The sequence below is a fragment of the Lissotriton vulgaris genome, chromosome 6 (genome assembly GCF_964263255.1).
Source record: "Lissotriton vulgaris chromosome 6, aLisVul1.2, whole genome shotgun sequence".
Lineage (NCBI taxonomy): Eukaryota > Metazoa > Chordata > Amphibia > Caudata > Salamandridae > Lissotriton > Lissotriton vulgaris.
The window spans coordinates 1,114,075,374-1,114,095,525 of NC_141694.1; the positions used below are offsets into that span (position 1 = coordinate 1,114,075,374).

At 46.9% G+C, this 20,152-nt stretch overlaps 1 protein-coding gene across 2 annotated transcripts in view; it reads right to left on the reverse strand.

The window, feature by feature from the left end:
- Positions 1–20,152, reverse strand: part of GINS1 (GINS complex subunit 1) — a 344,403-nt gene that overhangs the window by 46,264 nt on the left and 277,987 nt on the right. The window lies entirely within an intron of this gene.

Below are 20,152 nucleotides of genomic sequence, written 5' to 3' on the forward strand. Positions count from 1 at the left end.
TCTCTGGTGCGTATGCCTGCATTGTGTTGAGAAGCTGTAGCAGGCCCACCTTTGTGTGGCTTACCAGGATCACATCATCGGCATAGAGAATGCTGGATAGTGCCGTACCCTGTGCATAGGGGCATGCAAATTGCAGGAATTGAGTATCTGCGTCAGATCGGCCAGTGTGAGCGAGCACACACCCGCTTGAACCCTTTGGTAGTTGGAATTCACCTGAAGAGGTGTGTGCCCTCACCCAACTTCACCTGCATCTAGGTGTCTGTGTGTAGTAGGAGTAGCATGTCCAGCAGAGGCTACGAGATGTTCCAGTGGGCCCGTTTCCTCCACAGCTTAGCATGGTCTATGTTGTCGAATGCAGCCCAGAAATCTATGAAGCAAATACGGAGACACTTCTTAGAGAAACTCGCTGTGTCTATAAGCATTGCTATGAACTAGAGGTTGGTTGTTGTACCTGTGGACTTGGAGAATCCGGTTTGGTTGAATGAGATGATTTCATTTGCTGAAGCCCAAGCTTGGCGATCATCCAGCAAAGAGCATGCAAAGTATGTAGCTAAGTTGTCGATCAGAGCGACCAGGCGGTAGTTTTTTGGTGAGGATTTGTCTCCTCTTTTGTGTATTAGAGAGAGGACAGCCTTTCCAGGAGGCTGATAGTTCCCCCAGTGATCTAATTTCGCAGAAGAGAGTGTCTAGGGTCTTTTCCCAGTAATCCAGATCTTGCTAGAAAAGGGCTGGTAGATACCATTGGGTCCTGGGCCCCTTCTCTACTGTCGAACAAGTTACTTACCTTCGGTAACGATATATCTGTAAGAAACAGTAGTTAGTATTAGATTCTCTACTTTAGAATATCCCAAGGTGTCAGACCAGATCCGGGAACTTTTGCGTAGCAGTACCCTTGCGCGTTGGTAGGAGTCGTCTGCGGCTCCGCGTCCGTCGTCTGCGCCGGGATAACGTCGCCGGAGTACTTAGATGCCACCCTCGCGCGCTGACATCAGTTCTTATACACAGCTTTTCCGCGCCAGAAACGCAAAGCCATGTTAAAAACCAACACTGGTGCCATTAAAACTAGGGCCCTGAAAGGGGGTGACCTTAACCCTAGATATCGGTTCCCAGAACGGGGAGGATGGGTGGGGCGGTAAGGAATCTAATACTAACTAATGCTTCTTACAGATACATCGTTACCGAAGGTAAGTAACTTGTGCATCGAAAAGAAACAGGTTAGTATTAGATTCCTTACCTTAGAATAGATACCCCAGCAATACCAGCCCCGGTGGAGGGTCTGCGAACCAATAATCACACCAGAAAGTCCTGGAGGGTGGAACGGCCAAAGAAGCCATCCCTCCGGACTTGGCTGTCCAGGCAGTAGTGTCTTACGAACGTGTGCAGCGAGGCCCACGTAGCTGACTGACAGATGTCCTGCAAGGGAACTCCCCGGCCCAGGGCAGTAGTAGCCGCCGTGGCCCGAGTGGAATGGGCCCTCAGCCCAACAGGAGGCTCCTTTTTAGCCAAAGAGTAGCATGCCTTGATGCACCAGACGACCCACCGAGAGATGGTCCGCTTGTGCACCGCCCGTCCCTTCTTAGAGCCCACGTAACCAACAAAGAGTTGGTCATCCACCCGGAACTGACGTGTGCGATCCAGATAGTATGAAAGCGCACGTTTTGGGTCCAGACGGTGGAGCCGCTCTTCCTATTTTGAGGGATGCGGAGGCAGAAAGAAGGTGGGCAAGGTGATGGAATTCCCAATGTGGAAGGCTGTGACTACCTTGGGCAGGAAAGAAGGTCTTGTCCGCAACACAACCTTGTCCGGATGAACAGAAAGGAAAGGAGGTTTGGAAGAAAGAGCCTGGAGCTCACTCACCCTCCTGGCAGAGGTGATGGCAACCAGGAAAGCAGTCTTCAGAGTAAGAAGGCGGAGAGGACAGTTATGAAGTGGCTCAAAGGGAGTGCACATTAGATAGGTAAGTACAAGGTTCAAGTCCCACTGAGGCATCACGAAAGGAACAGGAGGGAATATGTGTGTGACGCCCTTCAAAACCCTATTTACAATTGGGGACTTGAACAAAGAAGGCTGATCAGGGAGCCTTAAAAAGGCTGAAAGAGCAGAAAGGTAGCCCTTGATAGTGCACAGAGCAGAGCCCTGCTGGGCAAGAGAAAGAAGGAAAAGGAGAACCTCAGAAAGAGGGGCAGAGAGAGGATCCACAGCCTTTGCTGTGCACCATGCCACAAATCTGTTCCACCTGCAGGTGTATACCGACTTTGTGGAGGGACGCCTGGCTGCCAGAATTACATTACAGACTTCAGGAGGCAAGTCAAATGGCCTCAACTGTCACCGCTCAATCTCCAAGCATGGAGGTGGAGACTGGACAGGTTCGGGTGGAGGACCGCCCGCTGCGACAGAAGGTCCTCCTGAAGAGGCAGAAGAACCGGAGGATCGACAGACATACTGAGTAGCTCGGGATACCAGTACCTTTGTGCCCAGTCCGGAGCCACAAGGATGACTTGGGCCCGGTCGTGCTTGATCTTCTTCAGCACTCTGGGTAGAAGTGGTATAGGCGGAAAGGCGTACAACAGACCGCAACTCCACTCGCGACGAAAAGCGTCTCCGAGCGAGTGCCGCCTTGGAAATTCCAACGCGCAGAACTGATGACATTGCGCGTTCTCTTCTGTGGCGAATAGATCTAACCAAGGCTCTCCCCACTGCTGAAAGAGGCCTTGCGCCACGTCCGAGAGACCCAATAGCGGTCCGTGAGCCACCACTGCAGCTGTCTCACAGTGCCCTCCGAGATCAGGACATGGTCGGACAGGTTGCCCTGATGCTGGGCCCACTGAAACTTCAGGTCCCACTGCAAAGCCCGCATCCGCCACCGGGCGTGATGCACCAGAAGGATGCAGGAGGCCATCAGCCCCAGAAGCCGCAGCGTCAACCTGACCGAGACCCGGTATAAAGGCTGAAAGATCGGAATCAGAGCCTGAATATCCAGAACCCGCTGTTCGGGAGGATAAACCCGAAACTGCGCCGAGTCGAGAACCGCTCCGATGAAGAGGAGCTTCTGAGAGGGACACAGGTGTGACTTCGGCACATTGATGGAAAACCCCAGCTGGTGCAGGAGGTCTGCTGTTGTCTGGAGGCGGCTAACGACTGTCTGGGGCGAGCCCGCCTTCAATAATCAGTCGTCGAAGTAGGGGAAGACTGAAACCCCTAACCTGCGCAGATGAGCTGCGACCACCGCCATCACCTTCGTGAACACCCGTGGGGCGCTGGTGAGGCCGAAGGGGAGCACTGTAAACTGAAAGTGCTCGTGGCCTACCGTAAACCGCAGGTATCGCCGGCGGGCCGGCAGGACGGGGATGTGGAAATAAGCGTCCTGCAAGTCCAACGCTTCCATCCAGTCTCCTAGGTCCAGGGGAGCTAAGACCTGAGCCAGTGCCAGCATCTTGAACTTCTCCTTCTGGAGGAAGCCGTTGACGTTCCATAGGTCCAAGATAGGGCGTAGGCCCCCTTTGCCCTTTTTGGGTACCAGGAAGTAGTGGGAGTAACAACCACACCCTACTTCTGGCCCAGGAACGCGCTTGATGGCCCCCATGGCCAAGAGGGCCGTAACTTCCTCCTGTAGAAGTGTCAAGTGATCCCCGACACGCAGTGGTATTGCGGTGGCATGGCTGGAGGGGTCGCCTCGAAGGGGAGGGAGTAGCCCCTTCGAGGATTTGCAGCACCCACCTGTCCGAAGTGACAGTGCGCCAGTGGAAGCGGTGATGGCGAACCCTGCCCCCACTGGCGTCACATGGGCCTGAAAGCACGGACTAGGAGGGTTTTGAGGAGGATGCTGCAGGGGCAGGTGTGGACTGGCCTCGCCGTTGTCCCCGACCGCCGCCACAGCGGTTTCACGACCGCCACCGCGCTGGATGGTAGTCTGCGGTGCGTGGCTGGCAGCACGTGTGGGGGCGCCCCTTCCTTGGCCACGAAAGGAGCGAAAGGCACCCAATTTGCTGGCGCGGGGCCGAGAGGCCAAAGGACTTGGCTGTAGCCCTGGAGTCCTTAAAGCGCTCAAGCGCATGGTCTGCTTTGTCGCCAAAGAGGCGACGGCCATCAAACGGCATGTCCATAAGGGTGTTTTAGACATCAGCCGAGAAGTTGGCGGACCTGAACCAGGCGTGGCGACGAATCGCCACTGTTGTTGCTATCGCTCTGCCCAGTGAGTCCGTGGTATCCAGCCCACACCGGATAGAATAACGTGCCGCATCTCGACCCTCAGCAAGGGCTTGGGCGAGTTTAGTCTTGACCTCCACCGGACATTGTGGCAGCACGTCAGCAACCGTGTCCCACAGAGAGTGGGTGTAGCGGCCTAAGAGGCATGCGGTGTTGGCAGACCGCAGTCCCAGACTCAGGGAGGAGAATACCTTTTTACCGTATTGCTCATACCTCTTGGATTCCCGATCGGGCGGAGCCATCGGGAATGCGGTCTGGGAGTTAGAGGTCTGGATGACCAGACTCTCGGGGGTGGGGTGGGTGGACAGAAAGCAAGGGTCACCCAGAGCCGGGCGGTGGCGTCTGGCCACGTTCCTATCTACAGGCTGCCCTGTAGCGAGCCTGGACCAAGTGCGCAAAAGAACGTCCATCAAGGTCTCATTAAACGGCAGCAGAGGCTCAGCTGAGCTTGACTGCGGTTTAAGGACCTCAGTGAGGAGGTTAGTTCTCACGGCCGCGATGGGGAACTCAAAGCCCAAGGCCTTGGCCACCCGCATCAGCACCACACTGTAGGTAGCCCCCTCCTCCGAAGCCACAGTAGGAGGGGAGACAAAACCAGTGTCTGGCGAAGTGTCCAGACCACTGGCATCCCCAAGCTCACCTGTCCAGTCCTGTTGAGACTGACACTCCTGTGCTAGAGGGTCCTCAGACCCCTCCCAACACTCCTCGTCACCCATCTCCTGATAGTCAGGGGGGGGGGGGCGGCACCCTGGGGTTCGGCGCTGGTGAGGTCGTCAGGTCGACCGGCGATGACCCGGATCCGGAACTGGATCCAGTGGGGCCCTGCGGCACCGGGACCGAAGTCGCTGACGGCGCCGGGGCCGAAGCACCCGACAGCATCGGGGCCGTAGCACCCGGCCCGCTGGGGCCCCCAGACGGGACCGCTGGGCCCGAAGGCGCTGCGGAACCCGACGGAGGAGAGAGCGACCTCATGGCCATGCGGAAGCGCTCGATCTCCTCCGGCGTCGCGTTCTGCCCAGGGACCGGAAGGTATGAATCAGGCAGCGACGCCCGTGACTCGGACAGAGCGGCGTGGGCGGTGTCACCCGAAAGCCCGGCCGCATCGCGCGAACGTCGGGGGGAGTCGGAAGAGCGATGATGCCTCTTCGACTTCTTGTGCTTACAGGAGGACTTCGAGCCCGAAGACGACTCCCGGAGCTATGGTGACTCCGACCCCGCGACCGGCCCCTTGACTTCCGTCCGGACCGGGACCTCGAGCGGCGCGGGCCGACTGCCGGAGCTCGAGCCGCTTACGGGACCGCTCCCGCCTAGCTTTGGACGTCAGGGCCCGGCAGTCGGGGCAGGCCTTGTCATCGTGGTCGAAGCCCAGACAGTGCAGGCACCGGCGATGGGGGTCAGTGACCGACATCAGTCGGTCACAATCCTCGCAGAGTTTAAACCCGGGCATTCTACCGGTACCGTCGGAGTCGTGTAGACTTCGAAAAGGGATCAAAAAGGATCGAAAAAGTTTAGTCAAAAATTGACTAAGGGTACCACTTTTTCCGGATCGGCGCTTGCTGGCGCGGAAAAAAGAACTGATGTCAGCGCGCGAGGGCGGCGTCTAAGTACTCCGCCGACGTCATCCCGACGCCAATGACTGACGCGGAGCCGCAGACGATGCCTACCGACGAGCAAGGTTACTGCTACGCAAAAGTTTCCGGATCCAGTCTGACGCCTGGGGATATTTTAAGGTAAGGAATCTAATACTAACCTGTTTCTTTCAGATTTAAATGATTTGACACTTGATTATGGTTATGTGGGAAGGCTTGGGATCAAGCTGGTAATTGCCAGTTGTTGCGATGGTACAGCTGCAATGTAGATCCTTGATTGGGATATCTTCTGTTGCTGTACTTGCGGGCTGACTCCTAAACTGACGATTGAAGTACACGCTCAAAGTCCGCCCAGGGCTCTTCACAGATGAGGGAAGCCACCCCCATGGTATGGAAGCATTATCTTGTTTACAGTGCCCTAAAATCGGGTGCTGTTTCTTTATTTGATATTGGAGAATAGTTTTGCCCAGAACTAGTCTTCCTGAGTTCTGTTGATGTTCATTTTTCATTTTTTGAGTGTGCTTCTTTGTTGGAGTAGTGGTTGGAGGTAGGAATCCCCTGGATTGTGTCTCAGTGATATCAGCGTTCTGTTTAACACCCTTTTGAGCTGCTTCAGTTGTTTTCGGTGGGCGTTTAAAATCCATCCTGCTTCTCTAGTAGTTTGGTGCGGTCTTGTTTTGACTGGCAAGGAAAAACTTTGCTAGGTTTCAGTGAATCTTTCCCATCTGTTGGTGAAGCTGCTTGTGGATATTTATTGTATTTGTAATAAATCCTTTGCCGATTGAAACACCTCCTCAGTGATTGCAAATGTAGTTTCGATTCTCTTGAAATTGATTGTATCGCTGGAATAGGGTACATCTGCTGAGTGTTTCAATGAGGGTGCAGCAGCTAGAAGAAGAGTCTCCTACAGCTGGGGTCAAGAACATTCAAGTCCACCATGATTAAATCCAACTATTTCATGAGTAGTGTGGTTACTATCACAGGCTGATGAAAGGATGTACTGACCTGTACAGGTTTGTGAGGTAAATAAAATCATGAGTGACACAATCCCTGGTTTTCCTCTGGAAGTCTTCAAAATCTCCCTAATACAATACAGGTATCCAGAACAGTAGTGTCTGCTACCGGACTGGGGTGGTGAGGGGTGTTAATTAACAAAAAAAAAAAAAAACACTTACATTAGAATGGCCTGCTGCCTCTTCCTTCTTCCTGTCTGCAGTCCGGCCGGCAGCAGGAAGCACACAACACACATGCTTCACTGAGCCAATCACAACGCGTTGTGATTGGTCCGAGTGCCGATGATCGGGGCTCAGACTGGAATAGGGAGCCTGTGCATGTCCCTCATCAGGCTGTGTGGGGAACATGCAAAGTGCGCATGAACTGTTTGGTCGGCCCAAGAGGGCATTCCAAACAGTTCATGCGCACTTTGGGAGTGCAAACCACTCCTCCCGAGCCCCACACAGGCCACTGAAAAGCATGCAATCGGAAAAATAAAATGACAATAACAATAAGTTATTGTCATTTTACTGTTCCTTTATTGTTCCTTTTTGCTCAGTAGGGCAACGCTCCTCCGCCTTAGCGGAGGAGCCGCCATTGATCCGGAGATGGATTGGCTGTGACAAGAAAGCACCTGCTGCAGACGTGGTACAAATGGCCCAAAGGTTGGTGGGCACCTTATTACCATGTGGTCAGAAGACACAGACCTGGTGGTTCCCTCAGTAAGAATGGTAAAGAGTCAGGCTGTATTGGGCAACCTGTACATATAAGAGGGGTCCCCGTAAGGGAAGTGTATTGTAAAAGACATACACTAAAGTGAATATACCAAAGGATCATTTAGATAAACATAGACAATAATTTTGAAATTGGTATATATGATTTATTACCAAGAACACAGCGTAAATGCTGACAAATTAATAAATTAATTTATGCAAAGTGACAAGCCCCAAAAGAAGGAAGGGAAGGTAGTGCTCTGGGAAGTGAAAAGGGAGTAAGAAGTATTGACACAGTGTTGAGAAGGTTAACATCCAAATTCAATAACAGTACAGAATAATTACAATACAAGTGCCCAAATACAATTTTTTAAGGCGAATTTCACACATAGTCAATAAATCATATTCAACGGTCACAGCTAATTGTTTGACAAGTTGGGGGTGTGCCGGAATCTCAAGGAAGAAAAAAGTCGACGTTTCGACCCCTATTGGTAGGCTAGTTAAAGTCCTTAAGCGGGGTCTTCATCAGGACATCATACTGAAGAAGGGGAGGGGAGGGGCAGATCTGTGTGAGGAATAATTAGATTTTAGTACACAATGAGGACGACAGTTGTTCATCCTATCTATTAAAGAGAAACTAAAATAGGTTTACCATGGGGTACGGCCCAGCCGGGCTCTGTACAAGGTATGGCCGCCACACCAGGAAGTAGTGGTCAGTCCAACGAAGTGGGAACCTCAGCTACAGAGGAGACAAACATAACTATAAGAAGATCGGCTATTCTAATAAATAAAAAATAAAAATAAAAATTAAAATACTTCTGTCTTAAGGGGTTGTACCCAGAATCATTAGGTGAAGTAGGGAGTGTTGAATTTCACAGCGGGACACAAATAGTCCTGATAATTACCTACAAGTGCTGTGCTCCTGCCTGTCAACCAGGTCTACGTTTGATGCATGGAAAAAAATATATGCGCTGCTCCAATATTCAACTGGAAAGAGAGAATACTAGGTGTGGTAAGCATACATGGTAGGTGCTACAGGTGTGCAGCCAAAAATGTTCGTGGTTAAACAAATTGAATGGCTAATACTCACTAGAAATTGAGGCGTAGGGCCTCAATGAGACTTTAATCAAACTCCGTCATAATAGAAGAGCGGAGTAGTAATGAATTAGAGGCGGGATGCACCTCCGGCGCTCGCGTATATATTCTGAAAATAAGTGATATATTTGTATTGTTTTAAAAAAACAATAAATTAAACAATTGGCGAGTCACGTGCATTACCGACACTGATGATAGCATTTACTCAATTTACGCAATATACGCGACTCGCTTGCTGTTTAATTCTAAACGATACAAATGTATCCCTTGTTTCAGAATTCACACGCGAGCGCCGGAGTTGAAACCCCGCTCTATTTCACAGTGTGTGTTTGATCATTTCCCGCTCCTCTATGCATGACGGAGTTTGATAAAATGTACTGTGAGTAACTGCCCATTTAGTTATCAGTAATGCCGTAATTAGTGACCTTTGTACCGTAATGACACAACTGTGCCCTTGTCTCTTAGGATTCACACGCAAGAACTGGAGTCTAAAGCACGCTTTTTAAACAACGCTGCCCTTTTTTTATGTGAGTAAATGCTATTATCAGTGTCGGTAATGCACGCGACTCGCCAATTGTTTAATTTATTGTTTTTTTAAAACAATACAAATATATCACTTATTTTCAGAATATATACGCGAGCGCCGGAGGTGCATCCCGCCTCTAATTCATTACTACTCCGCTCTTCTATTATGACGGAGTTTGATTGAAGTCTCATTGAGGCCCTACGCCTCAATTTCTAGTGAGTATTAGCCATTCAATTTGTTTAACCACGAGAATTTTTTGGCTGCACACCTGTAGCACCTACCATGTATGCTTACCACACCTAGTATTCTCTCTTTCCAGTTGAATATTGGAGCAGCGCATATATTTTTTTCCATGCATCAAACGTAGACCTGGTTGACAGGCAGGAGCACAGCACTTGTAGGTAATTATCAGGACTATTTGTGTCCCGCTGTGAAATTCAACACTCCCTACTTCACCTAATGATTCTGGGTACAACCCCTTAAGACAGAAGTATTTTAATTTTAATTTTTATTTTTTATTTATTAGAATAGCCGATCTTCTTATAGTTATGTTTGTCTCCTCTGTAGCTGAGGTTCCCACTTCGTTGGACTGACCACTACTTCCTGGTGTGGCGGCCATACCTTGTACAGAGCCCGGCTGGGCCGTACCCCATGGTAAACCTATTTTAGTTTCTCTTTAATAGATAGGATGAACAACTGTTGTCCTCATTGTGTACTAAAATCTAATTATTCCTCACACAGATCTGCCCCTCCCCTCCCCTTCTTCAGTATGATGTCCTGATGAAGACCCCGCTTAAGGACTTTAATAGGGGTCGAAACGTCGACTTTTTTCTTCCTTGAGATTCCGGCACACCCCCAACTTGTCAAGCAATTAGCTGTGACCGTTGAATATGATTTATTGACTATGTGTGAAATTCGCCTTAAAAAATTGTATTTGGGCACTTGTATTGTAATTATTCTGTACTGTTATTGAATTTGGATGTTAACCTTCTCAACACTGTGTCAATACTTCTTACTCCCTTTTCACTTCCCAGAGCACTACCTTCCATTCCTTCTTTTGGGGCTTGTCACTTTGCATAAATTAATTTATTAATTTGTCAGCATTTACGCTGTGTTCTTGGTAATAAATCATATATACCAATTTCAAAATTATTGTCTATGTTTATCTAAATGATCCTTTGGTAATTTCACTTTAGTGTATGTCTTTTACAATACACTTCCCTTACGGGGACCCCTCTTATATGTACAGCATAGCACCCAGGTCCCCGTGACTATATGGGTTTAACCCCCATCTTTGTATAACGTATTGGGCAACCAGCATCAGAAGTGAACATGAGGAAATATTTCACCTACAGCGGCTAATGCAATGCAATTTTGACAAACCTCTTGCAGAGGATGAATGGGGAGGCATGAAGAAGTCTTCTTCCAGATACACACTAATCAGGCACTCCAGATAAGTGTAACCCTATGGATGCGGTAATCGCCCGGAATGCTTTGATCTGCTTTTGGTCCTAGTGTTAGTCTGAATGCTAATAATGCACAGATGAGAAATCACCCATGCCACATCAGCGGAAAGACTGGCCACTGGAAAAAATTGTACATTTAATACAAACAGATGTCAGAATGACTCTCCAATGGTCCTGCAAATGTAGCAAAATACAAATAAAATTGCAACAAATTAGGATACAGTTAGTTTCCCCAGCCCTGCCAAGTTGTGTGCAGATCATACGGAATCCAAGCGTTTCAATGGGAATATGCCTTCAACTGAGGTAGCCGTGAAGATTAGACGTGCCGTCAGTTATGGCGGTCGCCTGCACAGCCAAAAGTGTAAACTTAGACAACCGGCAAACTTAGAAGCAGGCGATACGTTGGAATATTTGGGGGCAATCTAGGCTCCTTGCACTACTTAGGCTTTTTTTTATGAATATTGATGCCCCGCGCAGGAGAATTTTTGTACACTGATGGACGGTTGTTATATAGATTCCCTCTGAAGACTTTTTCCAGGAGTAATACCCTTTGGAGTAGCTACTAGAAAAATCAAAACAACAAAACAGTGTTGAATTACCTCAGGATTTTGAGAGTGGTGCTTGTTAACAACTGGTTAAGAAACATCTGACCCTTAGACTCATTACTTAGACACAGCAGTCTGTAGTGAAATATAGGACAGTTGGAACTGTCCTTGCAGTGGTATTTCTTTCCCGGGTGGAGTGGCCCTCGTTAGGGCACTATATCTGGCAGGTCCTGATGAAGGTGACATCACATCTCTCAGCCACCGAAACCCGTCGACCATTGTCTTGAGACCATCCTGCATTTCTGCAGTTCTTGTCTTTGGTCCTTCCAGCTACGTCGCTATTCTGTAGTTGTGTTCCCCAGATATGTTATGAATGTGATGGTTTGTCTGGTTGTATGTGAGTAGGTTTTGAATGGTTGTTGTGAAGTTGTATTGTTTTTCTCTACCTGGGTCCATTATTTAGTTGCATTTATTGTGTTGTGTTGATTTATATATTTAGAATTTATGTTGAAAATGAAAATAAGTATTTAAAAAATATGCATAATTAATGAAAACATTTTTGATAAAAGAAATGAAATAAAAGAAATATATTTTTACTATTGTTGTTAGACTTGGTGTAAGTGGGTTACTTATTTGGTTGGGGTGCTCACTGTATATAGGTAGATGAAATCCATTTAGAAGAATTTAGGTCTTGAGGGAGATTATCTTGTTGTGTTCAGCTCAACTTATACAACAGCCTATGCAAAATTATAAACAGAATTTTTGAAAATATTTAGTGATTAATTATGATTTCCAGAATTTGCGGGTACAGAGTTCCTACAGGACCACGTTCAGCATAATGACGGTGCCTGAGGGGAGAGGAGGACTGCATGCATGGCACACTCCTAGAGATAGATCAGAAAGGCCCTTTGTGAAAGAAGAGGTGAAGGCCATCAAGTATAGGTTTTGATTGATACATGTGCTACCCGCTCAAAAATTAGACCATAGGAAGTTCCTAACGTACTAATTGTTGCAGGGTAACTTAAACATGAAGAAAAGACAGACTTCTCATTGGCAATGTAAAAATAGCTATTTACTGTCATGACAGGGAGAATGGCAAGTCCACACCAGTAAACAGTCGGTCTCAATCTGCTTCTTCACAGGCAGCTTCTTTTATACAGAGTTAAACAATGGGGGTTACAAAAATTTCAGAAAACAGATTACTAGACGGTTACACATTGGTACACATTGATTATAACAAACATGAGGTCACCTGTGACCCTAGACTTTTAAATCTATTTCTCTACACATCATTTGTTGCATTTTCTAACAATGTTTAATAAACTAAGCATTCTTCTACTTTTGAATGTGTGTGCATTTTGGGTGAAATGCATGCTTGTTGGTTAGTGTGTTTTACCATTCTGCCCTTATGAGCTCTTATTAGATTCTGTGTGTGCTTGGCTAATTTGATCTCCTGCTCCTATTGTCTAATCAGTTTTCAATCTATTCGAAAACACAGAATAGAACTGGTGTGCTTGTGTGTGGAGACCATACATTCCTTTAAGCTTGCTAAACATGAGTTTTCCTTTAACTATGACCTTACAGGTCATGCACACTGTTCTAAAGTAAACTCTTCACCTCTTTCTCATCAGCACAAGTTTTCGGCCTGCACTGTTTTACCACGTATAGCTGCTCTACTGATGTTTGCTCATGCGTCATGTTTTCACATTACATATAACACACTCTCAAGAAAAGAAGTCCAAGTTGTAGCAGGCCTCAAGAAATCTCTCACTGTGGCGAGTCAGATTTAATCATGTCAAGCTATTTGTAGGGCCTACCGGCCCTGTATGCTGGCAAATAACAGGTGTTCTGTTCATTCACAAAATGAATAAGCAATAAACATGCCTTTTATCTTGTGTCATTTGCTGGGTGCTTCAAGACAGATTAAATGTCAAGCTATGTCTTCTAACAAATCACTGTTTAGTTTATCCCGGAGGCTGATGTTTACTTTTATATCTCAGACTATAAAAGTTAGAGGATTTTGTAAAGTGAACAGTCCGACAGTCGTGCTGGGAGCATAACATTTGAATAGTTTGTACATGAACAGTAAAAATGTCTTAAAATACATTTCAGTAGTAACACTTTTTTGTAATTATAAAGTGAAATAGAAACATACATTTTAATAAGATCAAAACAAATCAGAATACTTGGTGATGTGCAAATTATAAATATTTGCTGAAACCAGATTTCCCCACACTGTATCAGGAAAACTGCATGGTAGTGGGAAAGTTTGTGACCATTTCATTGGAAAATGTCGGTCTGTAAATGGCAGTGCGCTACTGCATTTTGCTTTTGTGATAAATTAATTTTAAAAAGTTTTTAAATATGAACCGAGAAATATTCCTGCCCTTGCCCTGATGATAATTCTATTAGTGAAAAAAGGCAACTCAGGGGTTATGTGTACCATATATGTGGACTACATTTTTATTATACATGTAGCAGAGGGATGGCAGAAACTTCTTTGTACAGCACACATGCTAAACTCACATATTTCAATGTATTCTCGTATATGGTAATGGAGAAAAAGGTGACTGTGAAGTAAAATATTTGCCAAGGATCCCACAATTTGAGACAAGTTTATGGGTGAAGCACATTACGGTTAGGTTGAGTAGATTATTCAAAGCACTGGAGGGAATTTTTTATTTTATTTTGTGAGGCATGTGTAGGTATTTCAAATACTCAAGTACCTAAAACGTCATCAGCTAAAGTCCACATAAAAATTGGTCCAATCATGAATCATATCGTCATACATTCAAAATCAGTAGGAAGAGTTCAGTTAATTTGCTAGGATGGGACTTGCTTTGTGAAATGAATTGTGCAATTTATTTTACACCAGATGGTGTTGCATTTTAGGCAAAAGATAAAAACTTAATAATAAAATCCTGAGAGTCAAGAGTTAAAATGTTCCCAGTTTTTACAGAGGAACATTTACCTTCAGGTTTAAAACGTACAGTGAATAAGGAGGTTTGGGTTTTTCAGGAAAGGAGATTGGGCTGATTAAAAGTGCAGTCCATATTTGTAACACGCCAAGGACCTTTCCTGTTCCTTTGGATGATTCTATAGAGAACACTGTATTTAAGTGCAAAGATGTAATGTTATTCTCTTGCTATTAGGTTAAGGGATAGTATTAACTATGCATACTGAAAGCTTTTCAAGAAGGTGCAGTTAATGTACATGTGTTTATGAAAATGCATTGGCTGTCGTCATCATAACTTTATTGCACACCATGTCATGAGCGTTTTTTTTACTGCTATAACGGGTGCTCTTTTGGGACGTGTGCCAGACCATTCATTGATTTCCTTGAACGCATACTCTTGTCAGTCCTGTTTTGACTTTTAACTCAGAATATTTTGACACATTACTAAGCATGTCCCTATGTTGAAATGCTTTCTGATTGATGATTTGCATATAGCTACTCTTTTTGCTTCCTATGATGAGTCTAATTTTGAATAAACCGGTATGGTTTTGACTTTAAATATTGACTTGTGAAGGTTTGTTTCATTTGCCAGGGGGTGCTGTCCTTTGGGACTCACATGGCCACACTACATCATATAGCCCCTTTGGTAATTTTAGAATTGCAAAGGCTGACCGGGGAGAGTCCTCAAGAACACCCTGCGGCCATATTATACATGCAGGGCATTTTCCTGGATTGCACTCGGCGCACCGTTCAAAAGGTGCACCCAGCGCAATCCAGGAAAATGACCTGCATTATGGCAAATGCACTGCCCCAGGGCAGCAGCGAACTTGCGCTGCCTTGGGCAGCAAATTCATCTGAACAACGGACTGGCTGCTTTAAAGCTGCTCCGTGTTTTCCCAGTGCAGGCCGCAACCTGTCTGCACTTTTAAAGGGGATTAGAGATCCCTTTGCAGGCGGGTGCAGTCAGTGACTGCACCAGCCTGCAAGGGGATATCTGTGGGGTCCTTGGGACCCCCTTTTAGCCCCGCAAGAGTGTTGCCATCAGGGGTGCATTGACAGTGCGCCACCTTTTATGTGGTGCGCTCTCAGTGCGCCCCCTGACAGCTTCCTTGCCTCTGCGCCCGCGTCTGTAATACAGCACGGGCACAGCGGTAAAGGAATTCCCTTATTTGCATGGGGCACACCCCCATGCAATTGAGGGAACACCCCTTGAAGATAGCGCTGGTGCTTTATGTGTGCCAGCGCTATGGGTATTACAGAAGGGGCCACACAAGCATCTGCAGCCCCTTCTAGAATACCAAAAGGCCCAGGGGGTGCGCAAAGTGTGCAAAATCGCCAGCTGCACCCCGAAGCACCTTGTGTAATACGGCCCCGGATGTTAGAAATAATGGAGTATTGAAGGGACCAACTACTTCTCCTACCTATAGAATATACTCTTGCAGCTTAAAGAGAGAGAGATTACCCAATAGGCGGGGTTCAAGAAGGGTTTCCTATCAAAACTTAGTCATAACACCACACTTGGGAATAATAGGTGGCAGAAAGGTGAATGACAGACTGTTAATTTATTGCTCTTCTTAAGGGCAAGCGGGGACACTGATAAAAGGAGGAAGGTGTCACGAGTTATACGAGGGGAAGCTTCGGGCGAAGAAGCGAATCATTGAACCGTAATGCAACTTCTTTAGGGTTGTTAGACCTGGCACCATTGGCATGGGTCTCCCTTCCATTTTTGTTGTTGCCTCGTGTGCCTTTGCTGGTGTTAGATGCTTTGGGCACTGTGCCACTGCTGTCCAGTGCCACAGTGCAATTGCTCCCTACTGTGAATTGGTGATTCCATAATTGACTGATTTGGTTTACTTGTCAGACCCTAGTATAGTGCACTGAGTGTGCCCAGGGCTTGTAAATCCAAATGCTGCATGTGGGCTTGCAGCACTGGTTGTGCCACCCACAGAAGCAGCCTTGTCAAATGTGTCTTATGTCTGCCATTGCAGAGCCTGTGTGCAGTCTGGTACTGTCATGCTGACTGGGCAAGTGCACCCACTGGCCAGTCCCTAAACCTTCTCTTTTCTTCATATCAGACACTCCTATGGTAGGCCCACGGGCAGGGTGCACTGTAAGTATAAGGTAGGACATGCCCTGGTGTGTGTGGCATGTCCTAATAGTGAATTACAGCCATATTCGTTTTTCACTATTGCAAGGCTACCTGTTCTCCATAGGCCAGAATGGGCAGTTAGATTATTGCATCTTATAATCTTAACTGACTCAGGGAACATGGTAGAAATTCGAGTTTAGTATGCCTGAACTCAGAATGATAAAATACATCTTTTAGTGACGTTGGTTTTAACATTCTGTGTTTGAAAATACCACTTTTAGAAAGTAGGTATTTTCTTGTCTAACTATCCAAAGCCTGCCTCTGCTAGGTTGTGTATTCCTTGTCTGGAGTTTGAGTGACAGGGCTGGGGGATTCCAAGAGACAGAATGAGTCAGCCCAGTAGTGAATAGAGAGATCTGCAGCTAGATGGGTGGGAGGAGTTGCACCTGAACCTTGACTAGGGCTGTGCCTGCCTTCCACAATGCTGGCTCCACCTCCTGGGGTGCGGCTCATGTTTCTGCCTTGCACAGTAAAAGTAGAGAAGGAATCCTGTCAACAAAGTGCTCCAGGGCTGTGCTTTCCCTCCACAATGCTGGCTCCACCTCCTGTGGGGCGTCTGATGTTTCTGCTCTGCCTGTGAAAGGAAGGAAAGAAGGAGTCTTGTAAACGGAGTGCTCCAGAACTGGTTTGGACTGGGCAAAGGCCCCTCTGCCCTCAGAGGACAAAGGATTTTAGGGTAGAAATATTGGGACCCTGATCCCAAGAAATTAGATCACTTTTGGACAAACAAGAATAAACATTTGCTGAGGAGTGAAACCAGAAGAAACTGAGGAGAGACTATCCCTAAGCTGAAGTGCTGCTTGGGGATTGGCCTGTAGTGGTTGCCTGACTGCCAAAGAGAGGAAAAAGGGACTTTGTGTACTTTCATCGACTTGTAAGGATCTCCAAGGGCTTGGAAAAGAGCTTGCCTCCTGCTGAAGTCTCAGGGACAACAGACTTAAACCCCAGCTCCCCAGAGTTCTTTGGAAGTGCCTGCTGCTGTTTTGGGCCTTCTGAGGGACTGCATGCCGCAAGGAGCTGGAAGCGCGACTCAACGAGGAAGAAGCGTGTCCCCGTCGCTGCTGCTGCCAGCGCATCGTGAATGTTGGCGCTGTAGGTGTCGTATCGCACCACATCGAGAGAAGCGCCCTGGAACGAAGTGGAAGCGTGCCGCAGTCGCATCTCTGAACAAGGGGTTGCCGCTGTAGCTGTAGTGTGCACTGCATCGAGAGAAACGTCTCGCAACGAAGAGGAAACGTGTCGCTGCTGTTGTCGCATCTCTGAACAAGGGTGTCACCGCTGTAGATGTCGTATTGCACCGCATCAAGAGAAGTGTCTCGCAACGAGGAAGAAGTGTGTCGCTGCTGCTGCCGTCTCATCTTGAATGTCGGCGCTGTAGCTGTCGTATTGCACCGCATCGAGGAAAGCGCCTCGCATCGCCAGAGAAGCCGCCACCGTCGGAGCTGCTGCAGTCGCATCTTCGATGTCGCCGCTGTAGTTATCGCATCGTGCGGAAGCTTCTCGCAAACGTCGGAGAAGAGTGTCACAGCAGAAGCTGTTGCCGTTGCTTCGCTGAACAAGGGTGTAGCCGCTGCAGTGGACACATCGAACTGAGACTTCTCGCATCATCGGAGAAGTGTGCCGCATCTGGAAGATCTTCACGTCTTTATTTCTCTGCACCGGACCTTTGCCGCATTTCCATAGCTGCAACATTTCCTGTTGTAGAAGCGCAACGCATCGTAAGGTACCTTGACGCAAAGTGTTGCATCTTAAGAACTGAAATGAACTAAGCTAAAACTACCATTTTTAAGTATAGTATTGTGGATTTTTGTTGTTTGTGGTCTTGTGTTAAGTCTATATAAAGAATACTTATCTTTAATATACCACTGTGTGGTGTCCATCTGTAGTGTTGTCAATGGGTTACTGTATGTGGTCACAAATGCCTAACACATTGCCTCCGAGATAAGCCTGTCTGCTCGTGCCGAGCTGCCAAGGGGGTGAGCAGGGGTTATTTTAGAAGTGTACCCCCTCACCCTGTCTAGAGGCAAGGGTCCCTATTTGTCACAAGTACCTTCCTGTGTCAACTAGAGACCCCCAAATCTAACAAGGGTCAATGGTAGGACCAATGGAAAGACCCCGACACCCCAATTCAGGGTTACTAATACAACTTTCATCTTCAGAAAGGACAGGGAAACCATGGAGATTCTCCACTTCTCCATGCTCTCACACTAATGTATCTCAGCTCTATTTCTGTGCAGCAGTATGCCTGAGCACTACCTGGAAGGGCCATGAGATGATTCAGTTTGTAGCATGCTCTATACACACATTATCAATACATGTATTGCAACAAGAGACTGAGTGTTTTAGCTGAATGAGATTGAAACTGTAAACCCTGAAAGCAAAGTTGGAAAACAGGCCTGGAAGCCTGTTTTGGTTCACACTGGGGTTCACTGCTGCACTACAGCATCTGTAAAGCTCATGCTCAATAAAGCGGTTACGAGTGGAAATGCTTGAATCCACCTGACTTGCAGATAATCTTAGGTAGCCTTCATCCCTTTACCTAATGCTTGCCATTATACACATGCAAATCAGTTTTGAGTATTTTGTAAAAGGGAAAGGCAAGCCTGATCCGCAAGGTTATGTCACCTCTGAATGGGAACTGAAGCATCACAAGACATGTTTTGACTTTATTAGGCCTTATCAGCGATGTGAGAAAAGGTTAAGCCCTGTGATGCAGTGAACCTAAAACCCATACAGAGGCATACCATTGTCACTTAGGGCTACTCAGACAGCAACACAATGATGGATGAAAACTACTGGCTACCAGTAATAGCAGGATTCCAATTCCTTTGGATCCAAAATCTAGACATCAATGTATGGAATGGATCTACATTCCTTAGCACCCCATATCTCCTAAACCACTCAGTTGCAGTAACCACTGACTAGCCATTGTTGGTGTACCATCTTTCCAAATAATATACAAAGTTTGTTGCTGCGGTGCTATGTTCATTGATAACAAATGTGATACACCCAAGCTTGAAGTGGAAATACATATTATAAGATCAGTGTAGGGTATAGAAAAGAGATAACTAATCTTATGGCAAAGAATACACAAATCCATTCCATCATGTATAATTGCTTTAAAAAATGGTGTCTCCAAGCAAGAAGAGGAATAGGTGTGAATAGTGCCCTCTGACAACAAAAGGCGATGGGAGGAATGCCTGCAAAAAGGCTAACTATTAGAAATCGATTGGGCTGGTATTCCAACCCATTGTTGTTTGCTCTATCATGAAACCTCAATTTGGACCCACCTATATACATATTAGTCTTGACCCTGCTCGAACAGGAACAGTCCAGCCTGAACTGACAGGTCAGGTCCTCCCTGAACTGGAACACAAGCAACTAAAGAAGGGGTTCGCCCTAATTGGGGCATGTCTGTCAGGTGTGGCTTGGTTCCAGTGCCTCAGTGAGCAAGGGACCACACCTGGGCATACCCTTGGCCACGTAGGGCATTACATCAAATGTAGGTCTCGTGCTCACTGTGCCACTGGAACCAAGCTACATAGAACTGACGAGTCCAAATCAGACCGAAGCATGTCTTTGGGTTCTTGTATTCCGGTTCAAGAAAGACCTGGCAGTTTGTGCCTGACCGTTCCTATTGGAGCAGAGTTAAGACTGAGCTGTATATGGCGGGACCAAGCTGAGGTGGCACAATGGGCAAAACAACAACAGGTGGGATTGCTACCCCGAGTGAGTGCCAGTGATTAGACTTATTGCAAGCATTCCTTCCAACACCTTTTGTGTGTTTAATCCAGGTTTAAATATATATATATATATATATATATATATATATATATATATATATATATATATATATATATATATATATCTCTCTCTCTCTCTCTCTCTCTCTCTCTCTCTCTCTCAAGGACACA